This window comes from Pipistrellus hanaki (genome assembly GCF_964339955.1).
Source record: "Pipistrellus hanaki genome assembly, chromosome: 2".
Taxonomy (NCBI): Eukaryota; Metazoa; Chordata; class Mammalia; order Chiroptera; family Vespertilionidae; genus Pipistrellus; species Pipistrellus hanaki.
The window spans coordinates 147,382,550-147,400,840 of record NC_140504.1 but is presented as its reverse complement, the minus strand read 5'-3'; the positions used below and the strand labels follow the sequence as shown (position 1 = coordinate 147,400,840).

The following is an 18,291-nucleotide window of genomic DNA, read 5'->3' as shown; positions in this document are numbered from 1 at the left end:
TAGATTGTGTAACCACCAGCACATTTAAGTGGAAAATGTCCAACTGCAACAAAGAAATTCCATTGTTCTTTCTCTTTATTTTGTCAGCATACCTTTCTTGTTCCCTGATAACCATTAATCTCTTCTCCATTTCTATAGTTTTATTATTTCCAGAATGTCAAAAATATATAACCATGTAGTATATAAACTTATAAGACTGATCTGTTTCATTAAGCATAATTCCCTGGAGTTTTTACAGCTTGTTGTGTGTATCATTCCTTGTTATTTCTGAGTCCTGTTCCATAGTGTGGATTTCCCCATTTGTTTAACCATTCACTCACTGATGGATATTTGGGTTGTTCCAGTTTGGCTATTATGGATTGAGCTGCTATAAATATTCCTGTACAGGGTGTGTGAATGTAATTTTTCATTTTTCTGGAATAGATATCCGAGAGTGTGATTCTGGGGTCATATTATAAGTGCAAGAAACTTCCAAATTACTTTCCACGGTGGCTGTTTCATTTCACTATCCCACCAGCAGGTATGAGGGACAAGCCCCTCTGCATCCTTGCCAGCATTTAGCTTTGTTACCATTTTTCATTTCAACTACTTTAATATTTCAGCACTGATACCTCATTGTGATTTTAATTTGCATTATTTAATGGCTAATAACGTTGGAAATCTTTTCATGTGTAGATTGGTCACCCATATCATCTCTTTGGTGATATGTCTCTTTATATCTTCTTCCCATTTACTAACTGGATTGTTTGTTACTTTGCTGTTGAGTTTTGACAGTTGTTTGTATTTTCTAGATATAAGAACTTTGTCAGGTCCTAGCTAGTTTGGCTCAATGGACTGAGCCTTGGCCTGTGGACTAAAGGGTCCAAGGTTCAGTTCTGGTCAAGGGCACATGCCCAGCTTGTGGGCTTGATCCCCAGTGGGGGACATGCAGGAAGCAGCGGATCAATGATTTGTTCTCATCATTGATGTTTCTGTCTCTCTCTCCCTTCCTTTCTGAAATCAATTAAAAATTTTTTTTAAAAAAAAAGAACTTTGTTAGATATGTATTATAGTTTGCAAGTTTTCCCTCCCAGTCTATAACTGGTCTTTTCATCCTCTTAAAAGAGTCTTTTATAGCACAAAAAGTTTAAATTTTTATCAAGTTTAATGTGTCAGCATTCCCTTTTATGGATCACAGCCTTAGTATCATATCTGAGAACACCTCACATAGGTTTAGATCTTGAAGATTTTCTACTAAATTTTCTTATGAAATTTTAAAGCTTTACATTTTACATTGAAACCCATGATCCATTTTTAATTAATTTTAATAGTGTGTGAGGTGTTAAGTCAAAGCTTAATTTCTTTTTTGTCCCATGGATGTCCAATTGTTCCAACATCATTTGTTAAAAAGACTGCCCTTTTTCTACTGAAATTTCCTTTGTTGCTCATGTAATTTATCTCATTGTAAGTTAATTTTTAATAATGGCTATGCTTAATATCAAGCTCACAAACTCCCTAAAAATGTAACAGTCTGCTCTGGGAGCCCTTATAGGCTGTCTTCAGCACACTATTGATTTGATCTGTGTCTGTATGGTTTTGATTAGGAGGAAAAAAGACCATCATAGGGATGATTAAGGATGTTAAGTGTGTGTAAACAGTGAAACATATAACATTAAACATTATAAAAGCATCAGGCCCAGAGGTAGCATTAGTACCATCTTACAGAAAATTAAAACTCAGGTTTGAAACTCATACTTTATTAGCTTTGAGGAGAGAGAGCAGGAATTGAATGTAACTCATGCTATTTATTTGAAATTGCTTAATTAATAGGCTTCCTTCAAGCTAATTGAGTGACCAGGAAGCTTGGTAGAGAATTTTCATGGCCTCTGTGGCCAGATAAAGCCGGTCTGAATTTTGGTTCTGACATTGACCATCTTTGAAGAAGCAACTCACTCGGGAGAAGAATGAAAAGCTGTGCCCATTTACTTAACAAATACTTGATGAGTTCCAGGCTATGTTGAAGGGATTGGGGATACAGCTTGGGCAAAGTCATCATGATTTTGGTCCTTAAGGAACTTATGGTCCAGTGGAGAGCTGGGCAAGGGCCAAATGAGCACATTAGTAAAATGGTATTACAGCTGTGATAACTGGCATAAAGGGAAAAAAGCAGGTGCTATGATTCAAACAAACAAATAATAAAAAAACAATAGCCTGGTTCCTAGCTCACAGCAGTTAACTAAGTGGTAGATAATAATGATGATGATGATGATGCTGATGATGATGATGATTACAGATTTTTGGTAAAATCGGTGTAGCACACTTTGAGACCTCATCTGAGGTCCTGACTACCTGTCATTTATGTTGTACATTATAATGCCCACTTTGCATGCAAAGCTAAATTGGATGTATTTTAAGGGCCCTCTCCTATTCTAAGAATCTCTGATCATCATATGTGTCCAGCAGGGATCTGTTTCATATGTTTACATAGAGCAATCAATGTGCTAGCCTTTAGGTCAGATGTTATATGTGTTTATATTTTTAATAACATTTTTACCATACCCTCAGTCATTGTGCCCTTTTGTAAATTATGAAAAAGTATTTAGGAATTAGAATCCTGAAACCTGGGACAATGAGATGACTATGGAAGTGTTTGGCGATTTTATTTTCAACTTAGGGTTTTGTTTGGTAGTAAGTTTTTGTTAATCAAAGTGTGTGTGTTTTGTCATAAAGTCCATAAATCCACATTAAATAAAATTCCAAGCCTGTTAATATCCTTTTGGTTTCTTACTTGAGTTTCTGTATTTGCATCAGAATAACTCACTAAAGTCAATTTAGATGGTTGTGATGTTTTGTTCTGGTTTTCCTCTAAGTCTTCCCTGGCTTACTAGGCAACTGGCCTCACTGCGGGCCACCCAAGCAGGGCAAGACAAGGGCAGGGGCTATGAGGCATCTGAGCACTTCTATTTCTTGGTTGATGTGCTTTATCATTTTTCTTTTTAGATATAACTGGCATAAAGCATATTCATCTCAGGTTCATAACATAATGGTTTGATATGCTGTAGGCAGGACTATGGGTGGTTTTATTTGCTCTTCATGACCTCTGTAGGCTGTGGACAACAGACGTGGAGAGATCCTTATTTCGTTAATGTCTAGTACGTAAAGTCTGCATATTTTCTTAGTGTTTTAATATAAATACAGTGATATATTTTGCATTTTAAAATCTATCATGGCAGCATAATAATATCCATATTTTTATCTTTTTTGTGGTTTGTTTCTTACACTTAACTCTTTAATTTTCCTGTAAATATCACTTGCTTCTGGCTTATTTACACCTTTTGTTGTGGCCTACAGGCACAGTAGAACATAAGGAATCATGGCCTAGTTTGCTTAGAGGCAGACAGATGCTTCGAGAAATGAAGTGCAAACTAGGACTTGGTCCAAATGTGGTTGGTGGTTTTTGAATCACAAAATGGACAGGAGCAGGGGTAGGTTTGCTTGTAAATTTCTTACAAAAGTTAAGTGCCAGCCTTTTGGCACCTGAGGCTCTCATTTCTGATGAGCTATTTTTTAGGACCAACTGCCCTTCAAAGTTGGCTGCTTGTCAGATTTCTCAGCTTTATAGATTGTCACATTCTTAGTCACTTGTTTTTACTCCCAATTCTTCATTCAGATTTCATCTTCTCATGAGCAACCACTACTTCCTTCTCTCCCAGGGCACCCAGCTGGAGCCTTGCCATAAGTAAGTTCTCAGGGATTATTCCATCACATTTGAAAGCCTCTACCTTGAGATAACAAGAGGTCTTACATCCAAAGCAGCTTATTTTTCTTTGGAGACTGATAAGAAAAGAAAGGCACCTGAACAGAAATGAGTTTAGGAGCAACCTCTCTGAGGATGACTCTAACATGCTAAACCCTTTTCATTTTGCTCAAGAAGTGGTGAAAAAGCAAGGCCGTCAATACTACCCTTTGAAGTTTATGTTATATTAATATAGCCAACAACAGCCACCCTAATAGTTGCCTGGGTATTGCCTGTAAAGCACTTTTGGAGGGACAAGATTATGGATTCAATTAAGAATCTCTGTATGGAAAATTCAAAAGGTCACAGAACTTCTAAAAGTTCTCTTTACAATTGTTATTCATAGCGCACACGTGTCCCTAGAATATAAATAAAAATGAAAGTAAGAGAGAGAAGGAGGAGGAGAAAAGGAGACAGAGAAAGAGAGAAAGAAAGGAAAGAAGGAAGGAGGAAGAGAGGGAGGGAGGGAGGGAGGGAGGGAGGGAGGGAGGGAGGGAGGGAGGGAGGGAGGGAGGGAAGGAGGGAAGGAAGGAAGGAAGGAAGGAAAACATGAAAATTGAATGATGGGTCACCCTCCCTTAAATAAGCCCTTCATTAGTTTTTCTGGTTTGGGAGTAAAGATCAAATTGGCAGGGCCAATTGAATGTTCTATTACACATTTTCACAGTAACTTCTACTTCCAGAGTACTTATAACTGTAAACTTTTGACAGGGTCTTTTCACTAACAATGGTCTCCTTCTCCACCAGACTATAAGGTTCATAAATGTGGAAACATAGTTTATTCTTGCCATCATTGAATCCCATGTGCTTAGAACAAAGGCTGATCCACAGGAAGTGATGAATACAATTTTTGTCAGAAAAATGAATGAATTGTTTAATGGAAAACAATTGGTGAGGGCTTACTGTCCAAAGTGACGCCAGTACAGTACTGAACAGTCCTTTAATCAGATAGACACTGATTTTATAAAATAATTATTTGGTAATCTCTGAAAACAATGCTGAAACAGACACATACATAGCCTAAGAGAAAGATGGAATAACGAAGAGGGAAATTTGAGGAAAAAGGTTGGAGAAAACAATTTTAAAATTCAGAACTACTTGTTGGTTTGGTCTGAAAGTTCAGTGTTCATTCCTAGTCACATCACTGCCTCAAGGAGTTTAAAGACACAGTGAAGAGAAGAGCCTTGAAGGGCAGCTTGGATGATCCCAGATCAAATGTCAAGAAACTCTCAGAAAATTGAGAGATTTACAGTAGAAAGTCAAGAAATCTTAAAGGAGAAATATCAAATTAAAGATGGAGGGAAATTCTTTAAAAAAAGAGAGAAAGAGAGAGATGTAGTTATTGATCCAAATCTCAAATGCTGCGTATGATAATGTCTCCAATACTTTCATTTTAACAAACACCTATGTATGCAGTGAAGATCCTGGAGTGGAGGTCCAGAAAAGTCAAAACAAATTTAGAGCATTGTTCCATTTTGTTTTATCAGAAGCAACTAAAACACCTAAAAGCATATGGTAATGTTGAGTATTTAAAATTTATATCTAAGGATAAAGTGTCCTTATATTTGTGAATGACTTTTCTCATTCTCTCTCTCCCTTTCTTCTTTCTCTCTCTCTCATACACACACATATAAATATACCTTCATTTTACAGAAAGTGTAAAAGTAAACAGTATAACACAGAGATAGTGTTAATTTGATCTTTTAAACCAAAATGCTACATATTTCCCCTGCATGTTAATCAGCCTCTTTTTTCTAAGTCTAAAAGAAACAGAAGAATGGCTGTTGTTTTTCACTCAGTGTATTCAATTGACTTAAAAAATGAGGAGAAATTTATAATTTTTTACTATTTACTAAGGGCTTTCTAGGGATTAGCTGAACATTGACTTTTTTATAGAATTGTTTGTTATACTTCATACAGTTATAGAGATGGAATTGGCTTCTCAAAATATAGTTCTTGAAACATATTCTTCCATCCTGTGGAGAATTTGTGCATAGAATTATTAGGGTCATTTTTAGAAGATCTGGTGAGAATAGAGAAGAAGGAAGTTGGGAGGATGACTGGGAACAGACAGAGTTAAGAAGCAGCTAAGGTGAAGACTATGATAGTAGAGCAATATAGCTCATTAGCTAGACTTTGTCTGATTACTTATCACATTAAGGAATGTGGCTAAAGACTCAGAGCCATGCATTTATTTCTAGCTAGAAGATAAAGCAACTCAAACATGACCAGCCAATGTTTTATTAATAACTAGAGGCCCGGTGCACAAAATTCATACATAGGAGGAGGGGTGTTCCTCATTCCGGCCTGCACCTTCTCTCAATCCTGGACCCCTCAGGGGATGTCCGACTGCCTGTTTAGGCTTGCGGGATCCCTGTGGGATTGAGCCTAAACTGGCAGTTGTACATTCCTCTCATAATCCGGGACATCTGGCTCCTAACCACTGGCCTGCCTGCCTGCCTGATTGCCCCTAACTGCCTCTCCCTCAGCCCACCACCAGAATGGCATCCAAAAGGTCATTTGGCTGTCTGGTCTAATTAGCGTATTATGCTTTAATTATTATAGATAGGCTAAGATCACACAGTGAGTATTCTGGTTAATTGATTACTGTGCATTTACAACCATTTGTGTTAGAATAGATACAATTCTGCCTACAAAGCCATCATGAAATTATGCATAAGCAAAGACTTGAGTTCGTCTGAATGTCTTTTACTTTGAGATAATAAGTAGGACTAAGCAAAATGGGAGCTAAGGAACAAATTCAGGACAGACCTGAATTGAGAGTGGGGTGTCTTAATTATAGGACAGCCTAGTTTAGGTGATGATCATATAGAAGAGTGGGTTGGGGATCTAATTCAGTAGGTAGGCAGAGGCTACCAGAAGCACTCAGACTCCTTCTCAAAGGCAGATGAATATTGTATGTTCTTTCTTCTCCATTTCCACATTTACCTCTGTGATAGGAGAATAAAAGCCCACAAAGATATCCTAATAGTTCCTAATAGATATTCTACTCCCCAGAACTTGTGAATGTTACCTTAAATTCCTTACCTTATCTTGTCAAAAGAGACTTTACAGATGTGAAGGTTAGAGACCTTGAGATGAGGTAGCTGTCCTGTCTTATCCAGGTGAATCCAGTATAATCATATGAGTCCTTTAAAAAGGAGACTCTTTCCAAGCTGAAGTCAGAGTCAAAGGCAGATGTCACTGCCATTTGACCCAGTGATCCACTTCTAGAAATATATTCTAAGAATCCAGAAACACCAATCAGTAGCTAAGATCTGGAGAAAGCCAAAGTGCCCATGAGTAGATAAGTGGATAAAAAAAAGCTGTGGAATGTTTACACAATGGAATGCTATGCAGCTATAAAAAATGAGGATCTCTTACACTTTGAGACAGCATGGAGGGATTTGGGGAGTTTTAATCTAAGTGAAATAAGCCCATCAGAGACAGACAAGTATTACATAATCTCACTTATATGTAGATTCTAATGAACAAAATAAACTGATAAACAGAAAGGACCCATAGACATTGAAGCATGAAAGAGACTGACTTATTTCAATCTTAGCTATTGTAAAGAATACTGTTATGAACATGGGGATGCATATATTCTTTCTGAAGATATTAACAAATGAGTTTACATGCATATATGCATAGCCCACTGGCAGAAAATAGTATAGGAAAGGCCTGGGGAAGGGATAGGAGCTGAGTTGAAGGGGCAGTGGGGGTAAAAGAGGAATATCTGTAATACTTTTAACAATAAAGATAACATTTTCTAAAAGAATGGTAACAGAGATGCAACACCGCTGTTTCTGAAGAGGATGGAAAGGGGCCATAAGCCGAAGAATGTATGTAGTCTCTAGAAGCTGGAAAAGGAAAGGGAACAAATTCTTTTTAACGTATCCAGGAGGGAACACAGCTCTGTCAGCTCTTCAATTTTAGCTCAATGATACCTTCATCAGACTTCGGACCTACAGAATGTAAAATAAATTATGTTGTTTTATACTCCCTGGTTTGTGGTAATTTGTTACAGCAGCAATGGAAACTAATACAGTCCCATAATCTGAGCCACCAACATCACTCAACTGAACTACTGCAGCCACCTCCTAACTAGTTTCCTTCTCTACTTGCAGTTCTGTTCTTCTACAACCCACAATTGTTCAAATAAGTAGTATTTTCTAACTTAAAACTGTTCAATAAATCCATTTTTGTTAGGATGAAACCCATAATTCTTAATGGCCCCTCTCTAACCTGAGACCACACTGCTTTCCCTCATGACCCAGAAATTCCCTCAGAGGTAACTTTTCTGACTTTTTTATAACATAATCACCTATGTATATGTCACTAAATCATACAATTTAATTTTATCAGTTTGTTGAACATTATATAAATGGAGTAATTCAGTAAGTATTCCTTTGAGTATGGCTTTTACTCAACACTCTCTTTGAAAATCATGTGTTGCATGTAGGTAAAATTTGTTCATTTTCATTCTAATAATTAATCTCTGAATTCTTTTTTTAAGGGGGAATTTAGTTACCATTTTTTATAATAAGTAATAAAATCTTCATGTGCTACCTCCCCTACCTCTTCTAACTTTGACTTTCATCATTATTGTTGAAAGTATTACAGATATCCCCTTTGTTTTTTGTTGTTTTTCCCCATTGACCCCTTCCAAGCACGCCCACCCCTCCCAGGCCTTCACCACACTATTGTCTATGCCCATGAGCTCTGAATTCTTTTGGATTGGTTAGGTAAACAATAATATCTGTAAGCAAGGGAAAATCTGTATCTTTCCAAAGGTACTTTAGATTTTTTTCAATGATAGTTGGAATACAATAATATATTAATTTCAGGTGTACAACATAGTAATTAGACATTTATATACCTTATGCAATGGTCGCATCATAATCTAGCACCTATCTGACAAAAAAATACTCCTTTTATTTCTTGTTCTTTCTTTGTTGCACTGTTTAGAATTTCCGGTACAGTGTTGAATTAAAATGGCAATAGCAGCCATTCTTGTCACATTTCAATTTGAGAAAGATGTCAGCAAGTTATTATTTGGTATGAAGTTTGTTGAAAGTTATTATTTTGTTTTGTTTTTGTAGATAGCATTTATCAGGTTAAATATGTTCTCTCCTATATCTAATTTGCTAAATGTTTAAAACATGGATGGAGGTTGATCGACAAAGATGACCATATCATTAATTTTTTATGCTGTTAATAAGGTAAATTATATTAATTAATCCTTGAAATGTTAAACCAACCTTGTATTCCAAAAATAAACCCCAATTGATCATGAGGGGTGTGTGTATGTGTGTGTGTGTGTGTGTGTGTGTGTGTGTCTTACTAGATTCAGTTTGCTAATATTTTATTCAGGATTTTTACATCTAGGCTGAGTGAGATTGCCCCATAATTTTCTGTAGTGTTCTGCTACGCTGATTGGATGTATTCATTTGCCTTATTATGCAGCAGAACCAGACTGCTTTAATTACTGATGCTTTCTGCAACATTCTAATTTCTAACAAAGCTAGTTCTCCCCTCTTGTTTTTTGATGGTTCTAGTTCATAAAATTAAAAATCAGCTCATCGGATTACAGGGGGAAAAAACATGTTTGTATTTTTATTAAATTTATAAATTAGGTAAGATTAACATTTTTATGATTCTACAGCTTTCGTATCAAAAAAGCATGTAGTATGCCTTTTCATTTGCTGAAGTCTTATTTTATATTCTTTATGCCTGGTTTATAGGCTTTCCCCCTAATAGAAGCCTGAACACTTTCTTGGTAAACTTATTTATAGGTGTTTTATTATTTTTGTTGCTGTTGTAAATGGAGTCTTGTATGAAGGCTATTGATTTCCATGTGTTAGTTTTATAAGCGAATGCATTACTATATTTCTTTATTTTAAAATATAAAACCTTATTATGTCTTCTCCTTTCCAATATTTTTACCTCTCATTTTTAATAATAATTTTATGAGACTGTAAACCTGTACATTGTTCAATGATAATGTTAAGACTTGCTATCCTTTGCTTGTGAGAATATTTCTAGTGTTTCTCTATTAAGAATGACATTGGCTTTGAGAAAGGATAGAAACATTATCTTGTGTTAAGTAACTAACCATTGATTATTATTTTGTTGAGTGTTTATCAAGAATGGATTTGGATCTTTCAAATATTTTCTTGTACATATGAAGATATTATTTTCCTTTTGACCCATTAAAATGACAGTTAGGAATTTTTATATATATATATTTTATTGATTTTTGTACAGAGAGGAAGGGAGAGAGATAGAGAGCTAGAAACATCAATGAGAGAGTCATCGATCAGCTGCCTCTTGCACACCCCCTACTGGGGATATGCCCGCAACCAAGGTACATGCCCTTGACGGGAATCGAACCCGGGGCCCTTCAGTCCCCAAGCCGACGCTCTATCCATTGAGCCAAATCAGTCCCGGCAAAATGACAGTTAGGAATTTTATTGAGTCCTCTTGAAGCAGGTGCAGGTTAGCATTCCTGTCCAGCACAGCTTCACATTGCACAGGCTCTCTTCTTCTCTAAGCTTCTACAAATTACAATGCCTCCTAAAAATGTTCCTTTCTGTCTGAATCTCCATTTGGTCTTGTTTCCTCTTTTTCATTAAACTTATTATGGTTCTGTTGGAGGTGGAAAGTAACCTGTTTGTCTACACACTTTTGCCAGCAAAGGGTCCAACTTCTGCATCTCAAGGCACATTTTCCACTTTCTGGAACTCTGTGTGTGTGTGTGTGTGTGTGTGTGTGTGTGTGTGTGTGTGTGTGTGTGGCATTTCCTGCAATCTGTCAAGGCTGAGCTCCAACCACTGAAATCTTGAGAATTTCCCTCAGTATCTCTGTACTTCCTCCTGGGAGAACTTAGTTGTTTTTAGAAAATATTAAAAATATAATAGAATCTGTCTTGACATTTTATTGAAAGCTGAGTCTGTGTTTGTCTTTTCCATTCTTCTGTTGCTATAGGCTGGTTCCCAGGTAGAAAAGGTGTAAGGTTGCATAGCACAACCATGCATATGTGCTAAGAGTTTCTGCCCCAACCCCAACCTCTACCAGAAGGTTATTCTTTTATACATTTGAAGATTCTTCTGCCACCTTAGTTTCTTTGTGCAATAGCCAAAAATAGTACAAAAACATCTTCTTTGCAAGTGTAGGCCTTGTTCATTGTGGGGCAGCCTGATGTATGGAACTTCACCACAGAATTGATGGTTCTCAGCATGAACTCAAATAGCAGTTACCTGAAAACCCAGACATACGAGATTGCCTCCCCCAATCTATCTGTTCTGCTAAGGCGAAATGTGGACCTTCCCAGCTTTCTTCTGTCTTTTGCTTATTTCAAAATGGATGAGCAAAAATGCCCCCAGAGGAATAACCTGGTGCTAACTTCCAGGTTCTATGCAGGAAGCCAGACTCTAAAAGTTGGGATCCTGTGCCTTCCCGGACTTAGTCCTGCTTCTTCTCCTGCCTAATCTTCTCAAATACACTCCTTGTTCCTACTAGAAGCCAATGGATCAGTGACAGTTGACAAATTGTTTCATGAAATAACTTGTTCCTCACAGCAAACCAGATAGCTCACTGATCTGGGTGACTTGATAATTTTAATAAAGGAGCTACTAATTAACTCTGTGGGACTCAGAACCCTCAACCAGGGACTGAGGAAAGCAGTCAAGCAGTGATTGCAGTATCTGGGGGGTTTAAATGGCAGGAAGCCTTGTGCCATCTTTAGGCCAACCATGAAAGTGGTACAGGAACCCATCGAAGGTATTGTATAGAGAGGGCTCCTGGAAAAACTGAGACCTTCAATAATAGGGTTTGGACAGCATATGAGGGGGAATGCCTACCTCTCCCCTCTCACTCTCCAGCTCCTGCAGAGCCTCTCATTGGCCAAACCAGTTAAAAGCCACATGGGAAATACAGTCCATTGATCAGTCCATAATGATCAGCCTCCCAGAGCAGAGGGGAAGAGAGTGGAGAGTGGACCTGGAGGGGCAGACAGAAGATTAACAGTACTCTGTGGATCCACCAATTGACTAAACAAAATTGAAAAGGCACTTTATTCCATAGCAAACACGTTGCAAAGACCGTTGGCTTGCTGAAAGAAAATACAAGATTATTCTAAAGAAAACAAAACTGAGGCTACATGTCAATTGAAAGGTGAATTTGGAGGATCAGCACAGTTATGCATCATTATGTACAAATGAACAAGTATCCAGAGCTAAAAGCTAAGGCACAGAATTGTTTAAACACATACGCACTGAGTATTAACCTGAAAAGCATCCAGCTTTTGTATTACCATTTTATCCTGAATGCCCCACCACTTCTCATTCAGTTTCCATAAACAGGTGTCTTCTTCCCAGCCTAATTTTTCTACTGGATTTCCTACCTGTCTTCTTAGCTACTTCCACTCTTCCTCTTGAATAGATTTGTTCGTTTCTTTGATGTTGTTTCCATGTCTTCTCTAATGTGACTTTAAACTATTTCTTCAACGCAGCTCTGCCTCCATAGATCTAGCTGTCCATTGGACACTCACACTTGTGTGGTTTATAAACATCTTAAATTTACATGCTGAAAACCTAACCCATTATCTTAACCAGTGGTCGGCAAACTTTGGCTCGTGAGCCGCGTTTTGCCACTCTGTTGACTAATGAGTTTGCTGACCACTGTTTAAACCATCTGACACCCCTTCCCCAGCACACATACTTACACTTGTTCCTGAATTCTCAAACTTATTTAACATTTTATGGCCTCCTTAATTTTTGTTTTCTAACAAAAATAGATAAATTATGGAAGGGATTCCTTTGCCAGGGAAATAAGGAAATATTCAGAAGTTTTCACCAGTGCTTTCTATAATGAGGAAGAAATCAGATATTTCTATAGTTTTTTTGTGGGTCAGTTTCCCAAAAGCACACCTCAAGGGTGATCTTCAACACCTGACTTCAAATTATACTACAAAACTACAATGATAAAAATAGCATAGTATTGGCAGAAAAACAGACACACAGATCAGTGGAACATAATTAAGAGCCCAGCTATAAAACCACATGTATGTGAGCAGATAATTTTTGACAGAGGATCCAGAAACACACAATGGAGTCAAGAAAGCCTCTTCAATAAACGATTCGAGGAAAATTGGAAAGCCACATGCAAAAGAAAGAAACTGGATTACAGTTTGTCCCCATGTACAAATATTCATTTGCTGCCTCACATCCTTAGCATGAAAATTAACTTGCTTTTCTAGCCTCATCTTTCCCTCCTTATCCATCCATGCATTTGAAACATGGAACCTCAACTTCCACAGTTCTCTAACCATTATGGCTTGTTGCAGTTTAGGTTCTTACAAGGGTATTTCTTGGATCACATGATCTCACACATCTAGAGGAAATAATGAACAACACAAACAGACCCAGAGAAAGAGAACCAGCGATCAGACTCTCAAACCTCAGAGAGAAAGTAAGGGAGGATGGGGGTAAGGGGAAGAGATCAACCAAAGGACTTGTGTGCATACATATGGGCCTAGTCAGTGGCCATGGACAACGGGGGGAGGGGGGGCATATCTAGGGAGGGGTTTGGGATGGGAATGGGAGAATAAGGACAATTATGTGAGACCATAATCAATAAAATAAATAAATAAATAAATGTTTTTTGTGTGCCGTGTACCTTTCTCGCTTTCTCAGTAGTTCCTACTTATCCTTTAAGAAATGCCTCTGCAGTGCCTCCAGATCTGTCTCTTTAACAGTGTTTGGGTGGAATAGACCCAGGAATATCCCTTCTTCCAGACTCTGACCATCATCCAACCTTTCTTCCAGTCACCACCTTCAGAACCACCTCACAGCCATCCTCAGCCTCCAACACCAGCCAACACTGTTTTGTTGTGCTTTTTTTTTTTTCTTTCTTTCTTTTCTTAATTCCTCATTGCTGAACAACCATGAGCTCCCAAATTTGTCAGAATTATTCCACCAAATGGAAGCTGCCATCAACTGCCTGGCCAACCTGCATCTGCGGGCCTCCCATACCTACCTCTCCCTGCGCTTCTAGTTAGACCTCAATAATGTGGCTCTGGAGGGTGTGGGCCACTTCTTCCATGAGTTGGCAGAGAAAAAGCATAAAGGCCTTGAGCATCTCTTAAAGATGCAAAGCCAGCGCCATGGCTGCATTCTCTTTCAGGATGGGCTGGAGCCTCCCCAAGATGAGTGGGATGGGACTCAGGATGCCATGGAAGCCGCCCTGGCCTTGGAAAGGAACCTGAATGAGGCTCTTGTGGAGCTGAAGGCCCTCGGTTATACCCACACAGACACTCATCTCAGACTTCCTGGAGAATCACTTCCTGGATGAGGAGGTGAAACTCATCTAGAAAATGGGTGACCACCTGACTCACCTCTGCAGGCTGGTGGGCCCCCAGGCTGGGCTGGGGGATTATCTCGTCGAATGGCTCCATCTAGAGCAGGACTAGGAGCCTTTGGAGCCCAGAGGCCTTCGAGGGGTCCCTCTGCATCCCCCTGGTGTCTGCCTTTTGCCTGAGCTTCTCTCTCCCTGAAACCATTACTCATTCTTTTAACAACCCTGGAGCCCTCTCCCATGCATTAGACTAAAGGGAAACAATAAAGCTTTAAAAACAAAATAAAAAAGAAAGACTTCAAATATCTCCCCAACCATGATGTCTTTATGAACTCTCTAGTTTTTGTTGTTCCTTCCTCTGTGATTTTGTAGGGTTTTGTCTATGTCTGCACTGCACAGTAATTACATGTTTATATTTATGTTTATTCGGCTACTTCAAAAGCCTCAAAGGCGTGGAAAAATCGTAGTTTTTCTTTGTGCAAAATTGGGAAAACAGCAAGGGCTGAATCAATGTTTATTAAATTAATGACCATTTTATTAACCTAATTTATTGAGCATTTTTAGTGGTCATTAAACAGTACCATCTCTCTTATGTTTCACTGAAGATTTCTCTAATGAATTTTGAGATAAATATGGAATATTGCTGCACTGTCCTTTGGGCACATGGGAATTTAATTCCTATTTATAATTTCCCTATATTGCTAGAAATAACTTTCCCTACAATGGCAACCCTCGGAGATTTCTGTTTAAGGAAATCGTTATTGTTGGAGAAATTTGCAAAGCCTGGCTTTGCCAGGCTGTATACCTTGTATCTAAGCAGTTCATTCTCCGCTGTGTTATGTTTGGCTTTCAGCCCCGGAAAATGCTCCTTGTTCATCTCCTTCGTGCAGATTTATCTGACTGACTCCTCTGCCTTTCAGTAAGCTCTCCCAGGAAAGCCATATTGCTTCCCTTTTCATCTGTGAGTTTCTCTCCACTGGAGCTTTCTGACATGGAATCTGAGGACGTGTTGGCTGAAAAGAAGAAAGAGAGGGAAAGGCCTTGTTTTTAAAGGTCTCTCCTTTTTACCTAATATCGGAGGGAATTGGTTTAAGATTAAACAAACCTGTTATAAAATAACACACACAGTAAGAGGTACATGCACCCACAATGTCATTATAAATACATTTTCTTATCAAAGAAGACAACAGGTGAATCAGCCACTCTTGCAAGGTCAGATTTCACGGAGACAGCTGAGTTCACCCACTGCTGAATTATGTTATTAAGCCAGGGATTCAGCATTGTCATCTATTTTGATTGACACCAAAAGCCTTCTAGGACAATGAATTGCAAAGACACGAGAAAAAAAAATCACTTACAAAATGGCTTGATAGCTCCTGTTAATGAGTTTTAAAATGTAGTGCAACAACTTAATCAAATCAGACAGCTCCATAAAAGAATTAATTTGGTCATTGGCTCTCTTTCCAAAATGACTTTGTTTTAGGTGATAATTTTTCGGTGACTAAAACATGCACAACTGAATGTGAAATGGTGTGACCTGGGGCAGGTAATGGGTTTCCCAAAGTTTCTCAGAGCTGTCTGTCTGTAGTGTGGCCTCCTGTTGAATGAGCTGTACACCTTTTCTTAAGTCTCATGTTAATGAAAGAGAAAAAGAATGTGAATGGCATGCATTAAAAAACATGAGCACTAGATTAAGTAGTCAGTTTGCATTAAGTCTTGTTGCATAAAACCTAGTATCTTTAACTACTAGAGATTGTATTTAATTCAACATGGCATTGAGAGGCAGGGGAACTGAACAAAGTGAGGAAAATGTAGATTCAGAGTCACTACCTCAAATGTATATGGGCCACATTCTCACTGACACCAAGTTATCTGCACTTCTCAAATTACTATTTCTTTTCCCCCCTCCCCTTTTTTAAAAATATATATTTGTTAATTTCAGAGAGGAAGGGTGAGGGAGAGAGAGATAGAAATATCAATGATGAGAGAGAATCATTGATCAGCTGCCTCCTGCATGCTGCCTACTAGGAATCGAGCCTGCAATTCGGCCATATGCCCTTGACCAGAATCTAACCTGGGACCCTTCAGTCTGCAGGCTGATGCTCTATCCACTGAGCCAAACCATCTAGGGCCTCTTCCCCTCCTTTTTTTCCCTTTCATTTCTTTTTAGAGAAAGTGAAAGGGAGGAAATGATGGAGGGGAGAGAGAGAGAGAGAGAGAGAGAGAGAGAGAGAGAGAGAGAGAGAGAGAGAGAAAGCATCAATGTGCAAGAGATATATCGATTGTTTGCTTCCCATATGCACCCTGATGGGGGCCAAAAATGGAACCTGCAACCCAGGTACATGCCCTTGACTGTAGCCCTTAGGTACTTGGGCCAATGCTCTAACCACTGAAATATACCAGCTAGGGCTGTTTTCTTTTTTCTCTGCTTTCTCTCTCATCATTTCATTCTCAACAAATAGCAGTGAGCCCAGAAGTAGCAGAATCTATACTAATAAAAGGGCAATATGCTAATTAGACCAGGTCAACCAGACATCTTCTGGACATCCAACTTCCTTCTGGACAAAGCCATGGTGTCAGGAGCTAAGGCAGAGTTGGGTAGGGGCAATCAAGCTGGCAGGGGAGCAAGCAGTTAGGGGCAATCAGGCTGGCAGGGGAGAGCAGTTTGGGGGCAATCAGGCCATCAGGGGAGGGCAGTTAGGGATGGTCAGGCCAGCAGGCAGAGGTAGTTAGGGACAATCAGGCAGATAGGCAGGTGAGGGGTTAGGAGCCAGCCGTCCTGGATTGTGAGAGGGATGTCTGACTCCCAGTTCAGGATAGGCCTAAACCAGCAGTCGGATATTCCCCGAGAGGTCCTGGATTGGAGAGGATGCAATCTGGCCTGATGGGCACCCTGGGCCCCCGTGCATGAATTTCATGCACCGGGCCTCTAGTAAGTATATATTAAATGAATGGAAAATAGAAGAGAGAGAACTCTAGGTTTCAGTCTGAAAGTTCTGCTCTTAGTAAATGTGGCTTAATCATGTTGCAGGGCTGTAGGTATCTTTTTCATTCACAAAGAGCTTTTGTAAATATGTCCTCATTCAAAACATGACAAGCAGACTGGCCTCCACCCATTTACAGAGGAGACTGAGAATTGGAGAGGTTAAGCAACTTGCACAAAGTTGCACAGCTAACTCCTGGCAAAACCAGACTTTGAAGCCCCGTCTTCTAAGCCAGAACGAGGCCAGTGGGTGCTCCCCATACCAGGTGGCCTCTCCTGCCAGTACAGGACTCCTCTGTATTGGAGTGGGGAGATGGTGATTATGTCTTATCCCTCACCCAACACAGTTGTCTGTGCTTGTTCAGCGTCAGATAGTGCACAAAGCTTTCATGTAGCAAACATGAATAAGATATAGTCCTTGCCCTCAAAAACACTCATGACCTGACATTTAGAATATGCAAATTTTCAACTTATATTGCTGATTTTTTTTTGTGGTTGCTATCCTACCCTGGCACAATTCTAATAGCATTCAGTGACATGGAAGGAAAAGCAAGGCTTGGTGGCTTGCACATACATTAACGACGATTGCCTCAGGTTTGAAACAAGATTTTAACCATTCTACAGATGGGTTTAGAATCCTCACGATATTGCACATTTGAAAATTGAGGCCAGAGGATTGCATTTGTGAAATGACTATGGCACTTCCTTCAGAATGTACAGTTGGAACCAGGATGTCATTGTCAGAGAACTACTCAGGAAAATATAGGCAGACAGTGCCTTTTGCTTTTTCCATTTCTCCAGCATTCATGTCTCCATAGAATCCCAAGTGAGAAAATAACCTGCAAAGGTGTGAGTTGGAGATCACATTATAACATTCATGCAGGTGAGATCGTCAGAGATGACCGGAAAGAAAATGATGCTTTAATGCATGAGAGCAGTCTTCCAGGATTTGTACGAGGACCTGTTATATTTTAACAAGAAGAGTTCCCAGGAGGGTCAGTTTCAGGAATGCCACTTGAGACTGGGACAAGAATAGGCTGTTGATGGGCTGTCACACTTGCAGGTCAAGCAGAGCTGGAAGAGGTGAGGTCCTGCAAAGAAGTGCAAATGAAAAAACAAATCTGTTTTTTGTTTATTGCATAACAGAGGAATTTGAAACAAAAAGAAAAATAAT

General features: G+C 39.1%; 1 protein-coding gene and 1 pseudogene across 2 annotated transcripts in view; both read left to right on the top strand.

Moving 5' to 3' along the window:
* LOC311615726 overlaps positions 1-14,131 on the top strand; it is an 86,448-nt pseudogene extending 72,317 nt beyond the window's left edge. Inside the window, exon 4 of the transcript in view lies at positions 13,835-14,131. The product of the transcript in view is annotated as an uncharacterized misc_RNA (transcript). The remainder of the gene's footprint in view (positions 1-13,834) is intronic.
* Positions 1-18,291, top strand: part of ST6GALNAC5 (ST6 N-acetylgalactosaminide alpha-2,6-sialyltransferase 5) — a 158,274-nt gene that overhangs the window by 72,317 nt on the left and 67,666 nt on the right. The window lies entirely within an intron of this gene.